We start from the raw sequence: 11509 nt of genomic DNA on the forward strand, positions 1-11509 counted from the left end.
TTTTCTATCTTAATGGATTTAAGTTTAGATTAATTATTATTATTTGTTGTATTTAATTATTATTATACGTTAAGTTTGAATATATTTGAACTCAAGACCTCCCTATATAAAAGGTTCACAAATCACTTTGTATTTCTGACTCTTGCCTTCATGAATGTACCTTCTCAATGTATTTAGCATTTCCATATTAGACTGTATTGACATAAATTTAATTTACAGAAGGATGTGAAGCTGATGAAGGAGATGGGCGTGGATGCATATAGGTTATCTATTTCTTGGTCAAGGATATTAACATGTGAGCCCCCTTAGTTTTTCCCTTTTCACAAGCAGAATTAGCATGGATGCATATGGTTTTCTTTTAGCGGCACTCTTAAATCGATTATTTTTGTGGGGTCACAGATGGCTGGGTCAAAGGTGGAATAAATACAGTTGTAGTGGCGTACTACAATAACCTAATTAACGAACTCTTAAAACATGGTAAAACGTTTATCGTTTGCCAGTGTCCATGTGAGAATTAGTCTAATACAATTAAGAGGCAATAACAAAATTTTGATGTAGATATCAAGCCTTTTGTGACACTCTTTCATTGGGACACTCCGCAAGCTCTTGAAGATAAATATGGAGGCTTTCTGAGTAAAAATATTGTGTGTGTAACAATTCATATGTTTATATCGTATGCCGAAAATGGTATATACATTTTCTAATCCATTTTCTAATATTTGCAGGAATGATTTTGAAGCTTACAGTGAATTGTGCTTTCAAGAGTTTGGCGATCGAGTAAAGCACTGGATTACATTAAACGAACCATATGCTTACGCTAGCTTTGGATATGATATTGGCACATTTGCACCTGGCTGCCATTCCTCTTCTAATGGAAGTTCAAGCACAGGAAATTCGGCAGCAGAACCATATATTGTAGCTCATAATCTTATCCTTTCCCATACAGCTGCTGCCCGTGTATATAAGAGGAAATATCAGGTGGCAATTTTATTTTCCTCAAAATTTCCTTACTCGGAATATCAATGTTATAATCCAAATCTACAATAAGTTTTGTGCAGGCAGTACAGAAGGGATTGATCGGAATGACAAAAGTGAGCCACTGGTTTCTTCCCTATTAAAAATCAAATGCTGACTGGGAAGCCACCCAAAGGGCCTTAGATTTCATGTTTGGTTGGTAAGCAAAGTATCTTATCCCAATAAACATAAGAAAATAAATAAAGTTTTATTTGCCCGTTCATATGAATTTGATCGGCCTTGCGAAATGTCAGGTATATGGATCCGATTACAAAAGGGAAATACCCCTTGTTGGCAATCGTCTACCGAAGTTTAGTGGCCGTGAATATGCAATGGTGAAAGGTTCATTTGATTTTCTGGGCTTAAATTATTATACTTCTCTTTACGCTGCTGAAGTTTCTACGCCACCCAATCCCCTTAACACAAGCTACACATTGGACTCTCAAGCAAATCTAACAGGTTCACTTCTTTCATGATTTAACTTCCCAAAGGACGTTATTGAGCTGCTCTGCAATATTTTATGAAAAATGAAGTTGAACTCTGATTTCGATTGCTATGTTAATGTCATCAGCTGAGAGGAACGGAATGCTGATCGGCCCAGTGGTAAGTCTGTTAAAAATTTTAAAACAACTTATAAAGCAATTTTCAGAAAACGTGCTTATGAAGCCAACACCCTTGCCCTCAAAAAAGCCTCTGAAGCGCTCACCTTCAACCCTTTTGATGTGGATCTGCAACTTCAGCTTGCCAAGCTTCGCCATGAAAAGCAAATTGCTGATAACTATGCTGCCCGAGGAGCTCAAATCAAAGCCCGTCTCCACTGGTTGGAGGTTGGCGACAAAGCCTCGAAGGAGTTCTTTCAGGCTCTACGAGCCCGTCATACCAATATTGGGATTAAAAAGATAAAACAGGGAACTGAGGTTCTTTCCAATCTGCCAGACATCCTGCAAGCTTTTGTTCTTCACTATGAGAACGTTTTTGCTTCGCAGGGCCATTCGGTTGCTCAGGAGGAGGCTCTCAGAAAGTGTATTTCTGTTACTCCAAACCACCTCGCGGTTGAGCAACGCGCTTTCTGTGAGCAACTTTTTTCCCTCCGAGACCTTAAAAAGGCAGCTTACTCCATGGCGGATGACAAATCCCTTGGGTGTGATGGATTTCCCTGTGAATTTTACAAACATCTTTGGGAGCAAATTGGTCCTGATTTGCACAAAGTCTATCTTGAAGGATACCATTCTAAAAGCTTAGGAATGATCATAAATAAAGGCAATATTAAATTCATACCTAAAGCTGGCGATCCTGAGGACATCTGCAACTAGAGGCCCATCACCCTCCTCAATGTGTCTTATAAGATCATTGCTAAGACGCTCTCTCTCAAAATCTGCCATATGCTTCCTCTAATTGTGCAGCCTGAACAAATTGGCTTCATCAAATCCAGGTATATTCTTGACAACATCATTGCTGTCTGGGAAGGTATGGAATGGGCCTGTAAGTCCACGCAGCAGGCTATCTTTTTAAAGATAGATTTTGCTAAAGCCTATGATCATATTGAATGGCCTTTCATTTTGGGTATGCTTCAGGCTCTGGGTTTTGGTCCCAATTTCCTTCAATCTGTGGAGATGCTCTTTGGTGACGCTAATGCTTGCATCACCATCAATAATTCGCAATCTGAAGCTTTTGGACTTTTTTGTTCCATCAGACAAGGTTGTTCGTTAGCTCCTGCGCTTTATGTCCTTGCTGCCGAAGGCTTTGGTTATTTACTTGCTCATTCTGTGTCTTCTGGGCTGGTTTGTGGCATTTCCTTGCCTGGTTCTTCCTCCTAATTAGTCAATGGTCATTTTGCTGATGATTCTTTTCTCACTCTTCTTGAGGATGAAGAAAACATAAAAAATGCTTTAGATTGTCTTGACACTTTTTGTCAAGCCTCTGGATCTGCCATTCAATGGCATAAAATGCTCTGTTATCGACAATCTTTTTTGCCAGCTCCACCTTGGCTCAGCCAATACCAATGGAAATGGGTTACTCATGGAGAAATTTTTCGCTTTCTTGGCATTCCCTTTGCTTTTCAGGCTTCCCCTGTGAAACTTTGGAATGTTGTGCTTACAAAGATTACCAAAAAGCTTGATTATTGGATCACTAAGCCGCTTTCTCTTGCTGGTAAATTCCAGATTTGCTCTAAGATTTTGGCTACCACCCATGTGTTTTATTCTTCTTGTTGGGCTCCCTCCAAAGCTTCATACCTCAAATTAGAACATTTGCTCAGAGATTTTCTTTGGGCCTCTGGTTCTGACCATCATGGTTTTCACAGAGTTGCTTAGGATTTCTGTTGTCTCCTGAAGGAATCTGGGGGTCTTGGCCTGCTTTCCACTCAGAAGTAGGGCCTTGCCCTCTATGCTAAATGGATTATCAGAGCTATTTCTGGAGATGAAGCCTGGAAAATTCTTGTCAGACATTGCATCTCTTCAGGCTTCCCTGCTAACAGACCGGCCTGGAAGGGAATTGGTTTTCAGACCCTTCTCACTATGCGAGAACCAGTGGTCATACAAGGCTCCTTCGTTATAAAGAGCATCTGGAAAGCCTGGGAAGCTATTAAACCGTGGCTTTGTTGGGCTAATAATGAGTTCCACAATGGGCTGTCCTTAAATCAACAAAACATTTGGTGGTCTCCCCTATTTGCCTTCCAAGGTATTCCTCTTGCCAAGACTCAAGGAGCCAGTGCTCTGCATTTCTATAAACGAGGAATTTACACTACTAAAGATATTTGATAAAGGGCCACACCACCCTTACCCACTCACAATCAAGAAAGCAACAATATGGAGACCAAGAGAAATAAAAAAAAATGCTTCACAAATAATTTTATTATACTTGAAAAATCCTTACAACACCCACAAGATGATATGACTTCTTCAACATAAGAGAAATCCTAAATAAAATTCTTCACACCAAGAGCTTCACCAATAACTTCTACTTGAAGAGCTACACCTTTAGAGTTTTCACACCTTGAAGTCTTCACGCCTTCTAGCTTCTACTTCTTAAACTTTCCCTTGAGCTTGATTAGAATTGCTCATATGCCTTGCTTAAATAGGCACTTACCACCCAATGCATGACTTATCCACAACCTTATAGAATTCCACCTACACAATATCCACAACCTTCTAGAACTTCCATAACCTTCTACAATATCCACAACTTTCTACAATATTTATAACTTTCTAGAATTCTACCCACACACCTTGATAAATGGAATGACAACCATTTATTTTTTATCTTTGTTTTATTATGCCATCTATGCACCTCGAAAATAGAAATCTTCTTTTCCTTTCTTTTCTCCTTTTTCCCTTTTTTTTAATTTTTTATTATTTCTCTTCTAATTTTTGTCACTTTCTCTCTCCTCCACAATTTTTTTTTTTAAATTTTAAATTTTACATTCAACATGTCTCCCCTTTATTTTGGGTGCAAGATGCTCCTACATTAGACTCCCCAGGTCTGAAAAGATGTTCTAATAGCTGGAAGAACATCTTTCGGGATTTAGTACATAAATCCAAAACTGGTTCTTCACATGTATGTCCTCCAAATCTTCAACTTGCACACTCTTTCCCTTGTTTTCCTTCTTCTCCTTTACATCCACCATAGTTGTTCTATAGGTCTACTTCCCATGCTGATTTTCAATCTTCTCAAAATTTGCCAACTTAACTCGACTACCAACACTCAGGTTTCTCCTACCAAGCGCTTCATTCTGCAAAGGAATCAGGGAAAACTTCCTACCACCTTTCTCAATAGTAAACACATTCCTAACACAATCATGCATAGCCCTGCAATCATACTGCCAAAGTCTACCAAGTAACACATGACAACTATTCATATCCACAATATCACATAATACTTCATCCTTATACTGATCAGTCTAAAAATCAACAAGACATTGCTCTCTCACTTCCAAAGCATGCTCATCTTGCAACCAGCCAATCCCATAAGGACAAGGATGTCTCAATCTCTTCAAACCAAGTTTTTGAACCATCTCCTCAGCAACAAGGTTATCAGTACTACCACTACCTATAATCACCTTGCAAACTTTCCCACCAGACTTACAACAAGTTTTGAACAAACTAGTGCTCTGACAAGAATCCAATGTCTTCTTACCCATTAGTACTCGTCGAGCCAAAAAACTTTCTCCTTCCTCAAGCTGATTTTCCTGGACTTCAACCGCATTCACAATAGTAGCTGTCCTACCAATAGAACATTCAAAAGATCTATGCCCTTCTTGACCACACTTGAAACAATTACCTTTGAATACACCTCCACCTGTCCTTCTTCTTTGTTCCATAGGTTTTGGTTCGCCTTCTACTTTTGGTTTAGCTTGTACCGAACTATCTTGCTTCTCCTTCCCTCGGGAACTACCTTGATTCTTCCTCTTTAGCTTCTCCTCTACTCTCAAAGCATATTGATAAGCATCCTCAACTGTGGAAATATTCAACATACCAACCTCATCCTAAATATTGAATCTCAAACCATTAATGTGTCGTGCTTCCTTCTCCTTTGACAATTCTCTATGCCCAGACCGAATAGTCATCTTGTAGAACTCCTCGGTGTAATCCTTCATAGTCATATCCTTATGTTTCAGATTTTGCAATCTCTTAAACAATTCAAGTTCATAATCAGCAGGAATGAACTTTTCCTTTAACTTAGTCACCATCAATTTCCATCTAGTGATCTTCATTTCACCTTCCTCTTCTCTATCTCTTTGCAGTTCCTTCCACCAAAGAGCAGCATGTCCCTTCAACTTAGTTTGTGCCAACCTTACTCTTAGTGGATCTTCAATACCCTTAAGCTCAAAGTAGTCCTCTAATTCACCAATCCAATCAATTAGGTCTTCAGGATTCAAAGTACCTGAAAAATTAGAAGCCTCCATCTTATGCTTCAGCTTCAACTGAGATCCAGGTCGAGCAAACTGACTAGCCCTAATTCCAATAGGTCTCTCCTCATGATCACTTCTATCCTCACTAACAACTTCAAAGTCTTCGGCAACTTCATCATTTCTATCTTCAGTATCCACATGCCTAGGTACACCACCCAAAGCACTCACAATTTCAGCAATCATGTCACTCTTCATCAATGCAATCTCTGATTTGACCTCTGCTCTTATCTTCTCTCAGATTCTTTCTTCCATCGCTTCACTAAGGTCATCATTTTCCTTGGGGTCCAATCTTCTTGGAGGCATCTTCCAAAAATTTAGCAAACCCTAAACAAATCCACCAATCTAAAAGATCAATCAGCCACAAGATCAACCTTCTTTGCAAATCCTGGTGTAAACTGCCTCACGTTCGGTGATCTGTCCACACACTCAGGAACTCCTGCTCTGATAAACTTCACCCAACCAAGGTCCTGGTACAAACTGCCTCACACTTTGGTGATCTGCTTGTACACTCAGGAACTCCTGCTCTGATACCACTTGATAAAGGGCCACACCACCCTTACCCACTCACAATCAAGAAAGCAACGATATGGAGATCGAGAGAAATAAAAAAAAATGCTTCACAAATAATTTTATTATACTTGAAAAATCCTTACAACACCCACAAGATGATATGACTTCTTCAACATAAGAGAAATCCTAAATAAAAGTCTTCACACCAAGAGCTTCACCAATAACTTCTACTTGAAGAGCTACACCTTTAGAGTTTTCACACCTTGAAGTCTTCACGCCTTCTAGCTTCTACTTCTTAAACTTTCCCTTGAGCTTGATTAGAATTTCTCATATGCCTTGCTTAAATAGGCACTTACCACCCAATGCATGACTTATCCACAACCTTCTAGAATTCCACCTACACAATATCCACAACCTTCTAAAACTTCCATAACCTTCTACAATATCCACAACTTTCTACAATATTTATAACTTTCTAGAATTCTACCCACACACCTTGATAAATGGAATGACAACCATTTATTTTTTATCTTTGTTTTATTATGCCATCTATGCACCTCAAAAATAGAAATCCTCTTTTCCTTTCTTTTCTCCTTTTTCCCTTTTTTTAAATTTTTTATTATTTCTCTTCTAATTTTTGTCACTTTCTCTCTCCTCCACAATTTTTTCTTTTTAATTTTTAATTTTACATTCAACATTTCTCCCCTTTATTTTGGATGCAAGATGCTCCTTCATCAATATTTTTTCAACAGTCACCATGAATTTCAGGTCTTGGGAGGATATGCAAGTTCAATACCACCTTGTTCACGCCGATTGTCAGACTTATGAGCTTATGTTGTCTTCCATCCCTGTGCACTTACTTCATAAAGTGGGGATTCAATCTGTTCGACCTTGGTGGTATGATTGGAAGTGGTTTCCTGCCACTCCATTTACCAATTATAAGCCCAATACAGGATATAGATGGCTTTCGCCCCACCTTCCGATGGTAGACATGCTTAATCAATGATGGCATTTGCAGTCTTTTCTTTCTCAATGGAGAAAATGGTTTGACACCATTTGGAGTGCCATTACAGAACCTAAGATTGCTCACTTTGCCTGGTGCCTTGCTTTCCAAGGTCTTTCCCTGGGGTGTCAGCTCAAGCACATTGGGGTTCCTAATCCCAGATGCCCCTTCTGTGGCCAACCTGAGTCCTTTTTGCATTTTTTTGGTTTTGAAAACATGCTCAGAATTATTGGCACTGGATCCATGATTTTTTCAAGCCTTTCAGGCCTGAACCTTTTTCATGGCACATAATCCTTCTTGGTGATTCCCCCAGATTTTCTCAGAAGTTTTCCCAGATTTGGCATACCTTCAAGATGAAATTTTTTTTTTCTCTATGGAAAGATAGGAATGCAATTTTATTCACTCACAGTTTTTTGGATGTTAACATTGCAATGTACACTAAGGCATGCATTTGTAACAATGTCATTATGCAGATACAGGTGCAAGCTAATAAAGTTGCACTAGAGGTTGCCCACTTACAAGAATTGTTAAACCACTGGGGCAATGCTCCTTGTACCATTGCTAGAGTGCCTTCGGAGGCCTCAGCTGATGCTTCCTCATCCTGTGGTCACCATTCCAAATGCCAGTCCTCTGGCCACCATTCTCACATGCTACGCTCCCAAGGTCCCCGCCATCACTCTCCCAGCGGTGGTCATGGTAGTTGGAGGCGTCGCTCGGCTTCCCCACCACGTGGTGGTGCTGGTTGGTCCCCAACTCCCCCCCCTGGGTGGGCTTCTGGCTGGTCTTCGACTCCTCCCCCTGGATGGGTGCACTCTGGCAAGTTTCCCCAGCTAGCCTTGGCAATTTCTCCTCTGTAGCCAAACAAGAAGGATGCAGAGACTGCAACTACCCCAAATCCTGCAGATGTTGCTGACGGCTGGACAGTTCCTAGTTTGCCTTACAATCCCACTGATATGTGGGGATTTCCAAATAAAGATGACCCTCCTCCCTCTACTGGTACTACCTTGGCAGCATGAGGTTGTTATATTTTTTTTGATGAATAGTTTATAGTTGCTGGTTGCGGCCATGTTGTTTGCTTCGGCTTTGGCCAATTCAACTCATTCGCGGGGTGATCCTGTATCCCCCAGCCCTTTTTTGTGAATTGTAATCTTAGTAAATTTTATTAATTGAAAAGGACTATTCATCAAAAAAAAATTATGTAGCATTAGATGGCCAGCTTTTAATATTTAAATGGGGACAAACAGGCAGGATCGAGTTGGCTTCACATGTATCCACAAGGAATAGGAGAGCTATTGAAGTATATAAAACATAAATATGACAATCCATTCATTTTCATTACAAAGAATGGTAAGTTCTTTTTGGAGTTATTTTATGGAAAGTTTAAATATTATATATTAAGGTTTTATTTATAGGTTTATTTATAGACTAGAAGTGTTAAATAGTCAAAGTTATATTTTTTTCAAATTTAATGAACTCACAAAAATAAATTTTAATGTTCTTGAATATTTTCATTGGAAATTTTTATTAAAATTTTGATTATCTCTAATTAACTTATATTTCATATAGGTATTGATGAGAAAAAAGATGATACTTTATCACTAGCACAATCTCTTAATGATAACTAGAGAATTGATTATCACTCAAAGCATTTATCATTTGTTCAAAATGCAGTAAGGTACATTTTTCAAGTTGATAATATATCTCTTTTTTAATCTTATATACTGTAAGGCTGAAGGTTAAATAACAGGGCTGGATCCAAGATACATGGTTATTTTGTATGGTCTCTCTTAGACAATCTTGAGTGGACAAATAGCCATACAATTTGATTTGGTCTTCATTACATTGACTATAAGAATAACTTAACTTGATATCCAAAAGCATCAGTCAACTAGTTCAAAAAACTCATGAAATAAATAGATTACAAAGTTCTTTGTGTGTCAACAATAAGAGGCATGCCACAACTACAATCTTTGCCAAGCGTTGGAAAGATAGTGTATAAAAGTCTCAATCTATGTGATTTTCTATGGAGTATTATCTTTCAATAAGTTGTTGAATCAAGGCTTTTGTTTTATAAAACATAAGAAAATAAACAAGCTATTATGTATTTCACACTAGTGTCAATTCAATTTTAAGTTATTTGTAGGTTCAATATTGGTTGACTCTGAATTTCATTATGCTCCATTAACTAACTATATCATGTAATCTAGTCATATATATTTTATTCAATTTTAGAAAATAGAAAGTAGTAGAAAGTTTTAAATAAATTACAATTAAAACTTGAAATTAATGTTTTTGTGTCCACAACAAAAGGTGGATTGAGAATCTTGTTTGAAGAAAATAATAATCCCAACATGGACCTTGGACTTTAGCTTACACAATTGAATGATTACAAAATTGAGGCCATTTTAATATTTGCCAATTCTCACTCTTTATCATTTAAATTGTTGGAATGTGTAATTTCAACTCAAATGAATTGTAAATGAATAATAGAGGATTCTAGAAATTCATAGAGGATTATTGAATAGGGTTAGGTAAAGTTCTGGAAGTCATAGATAATTCTCAAAAAGTCTATTTATATTTTGTCAGCTGATTTAGATGTTTCTAGAAATGATCTAAGACCTCTATAAATAGAGGCATCATGTAATGTCATTGACATGGACATAAGAGTGAATGAAATATATTATATTTTATTGTGTGGCAGCACATTGTGTTGTGTTTGGTGTTTTGTATTGTTTTGTCTTTGTTATTTTTTGTCCTCTGCCCATCCAATAGATTGGTATCAGAGCCTGGTTGGATAGAAGGTTGTATAGAATTTTAGATTGTGATAAAAGAGCAAGTGGTGTGTTGTGTTTCTAAATGGTGAAGGATTGTTTGTTTTGAAGAAGACCACATAGAAAGTGTTGAGCATGAAAGAGGGCAAGTCGGTAAAAAAAGTATGGTGCTAATTCTTATATTTATTTAATGGCATTTGAGAAATTATCCTGTTGTCTTTAAAAGAAAGGAAGATCATAGTCAGAAAAAGCTATTAACTAAGAGGTGAAAAGTCTAGCTGTCTAAAGGGATTATTTCAAGTTGTTTGAAGATTTTGTAAGTAAAAGGGTATTTGATTTTTTTTAAAAGACATAGTAAAGTGTGTTAAATTGTTGATTTCAATGGGAAAAGCTAGTAGATTTCAAAAAGAGAAGACAAATAAGTTAGAAGAACTAGTGATGGTGAAGAAATAAAATGCAAAATTATTGTTTGAAAAAGATATTTTGCAAAAGGAATTGGAAAAAGTAAGAAATGAAATGGGAGAAGAAAAGTCTAAATTGTTAAATGAAATTAATGTCCATATAGAGGCAATTGAAGAGCTAGAGGATAGGCTAATTTTTTTGGAGGAAGTACATATATGGCAGGTGAAGGAAACATGTAAGCTTAGAGAGAAAAATAAAGAATTAGAAGAAAAGTTGAATTTTTTTGATGATGCTAAGAAAAAGGAAAAAGTTCTAGAAGAAAATGTGAAGAAATTGGAAGAGGAAAATAGTATACTAAAGAAGGATTTATCTACTCTGAAACAAGAGAAAGAATGTTTCAATATAAAACCATTTGTATGTGATTTATCTTGTGACACACATGATTTAAGTCATTATGAGATTGAGAAATGTGATTTTTCTGAAGCTGAAAGTGTTTGTGATGAAAAGTGTGAGAAATTAAATGAGAAGAAGTTTGCAAATTTTGTTTGCTATGATAATAATAGTTTTGGTTTGAATATTATGAAAATAATGAGTTTTAAAGGTAAAGGTTTAGAAAAGGATGAACAGGGATTAAGAAATCCGATTGAGACTATAGTCGGGCCAAAATATGAAGGTCTTCGATATGATGCAGGCAATGGAAAGATGAATAAAGGTTCAAGAGAATCAATTGAAAGCATAAAGATTGTGCAATGTTCACACTGTAACAGGAAAGGACATGCAAAGGATAGATGTTGGGATTTAAATCCATGTAACATTTGTGGCTTGAAAAATCATTGTGACAAGACATGTTGGAATAGAGGTTGCGAAAATGATTCTATGGTAGGTTGTATAAAAATGGAT

At 37.2% G+C, this 11509-nt stretch overlaps 1 pseudogene; it reads left to right on the plus strand.

The window, feature by feature from the left end:
- The first annotated feature begins 225 nt into the window (after positions 1-225).
- On the plus strand, positions 226-9349 carry LOC149533297 (beta-glucosidase 12-like; annotated as a pseudogene).
- The last annotated feature ends 2160 nt before the right edge of the window (positions 9350-11509 follow it).

The sequence above is a fragment of the Cupressus sempervirens genome, chromosome 10, assembly GCF_028749045.1.
Source record: "Cupressus sempervirens isolate cs-2001-9-10 chromosome 10, ASM2874904v1, whole genome shotgun sequence".
Taxonomy (NCBI): Eukaryota; Viridiplantae; Streptophyta; class Pinopsida; order Cupressales; family Cupressaceae; genus Cupressus; species Cupressus sempervirens.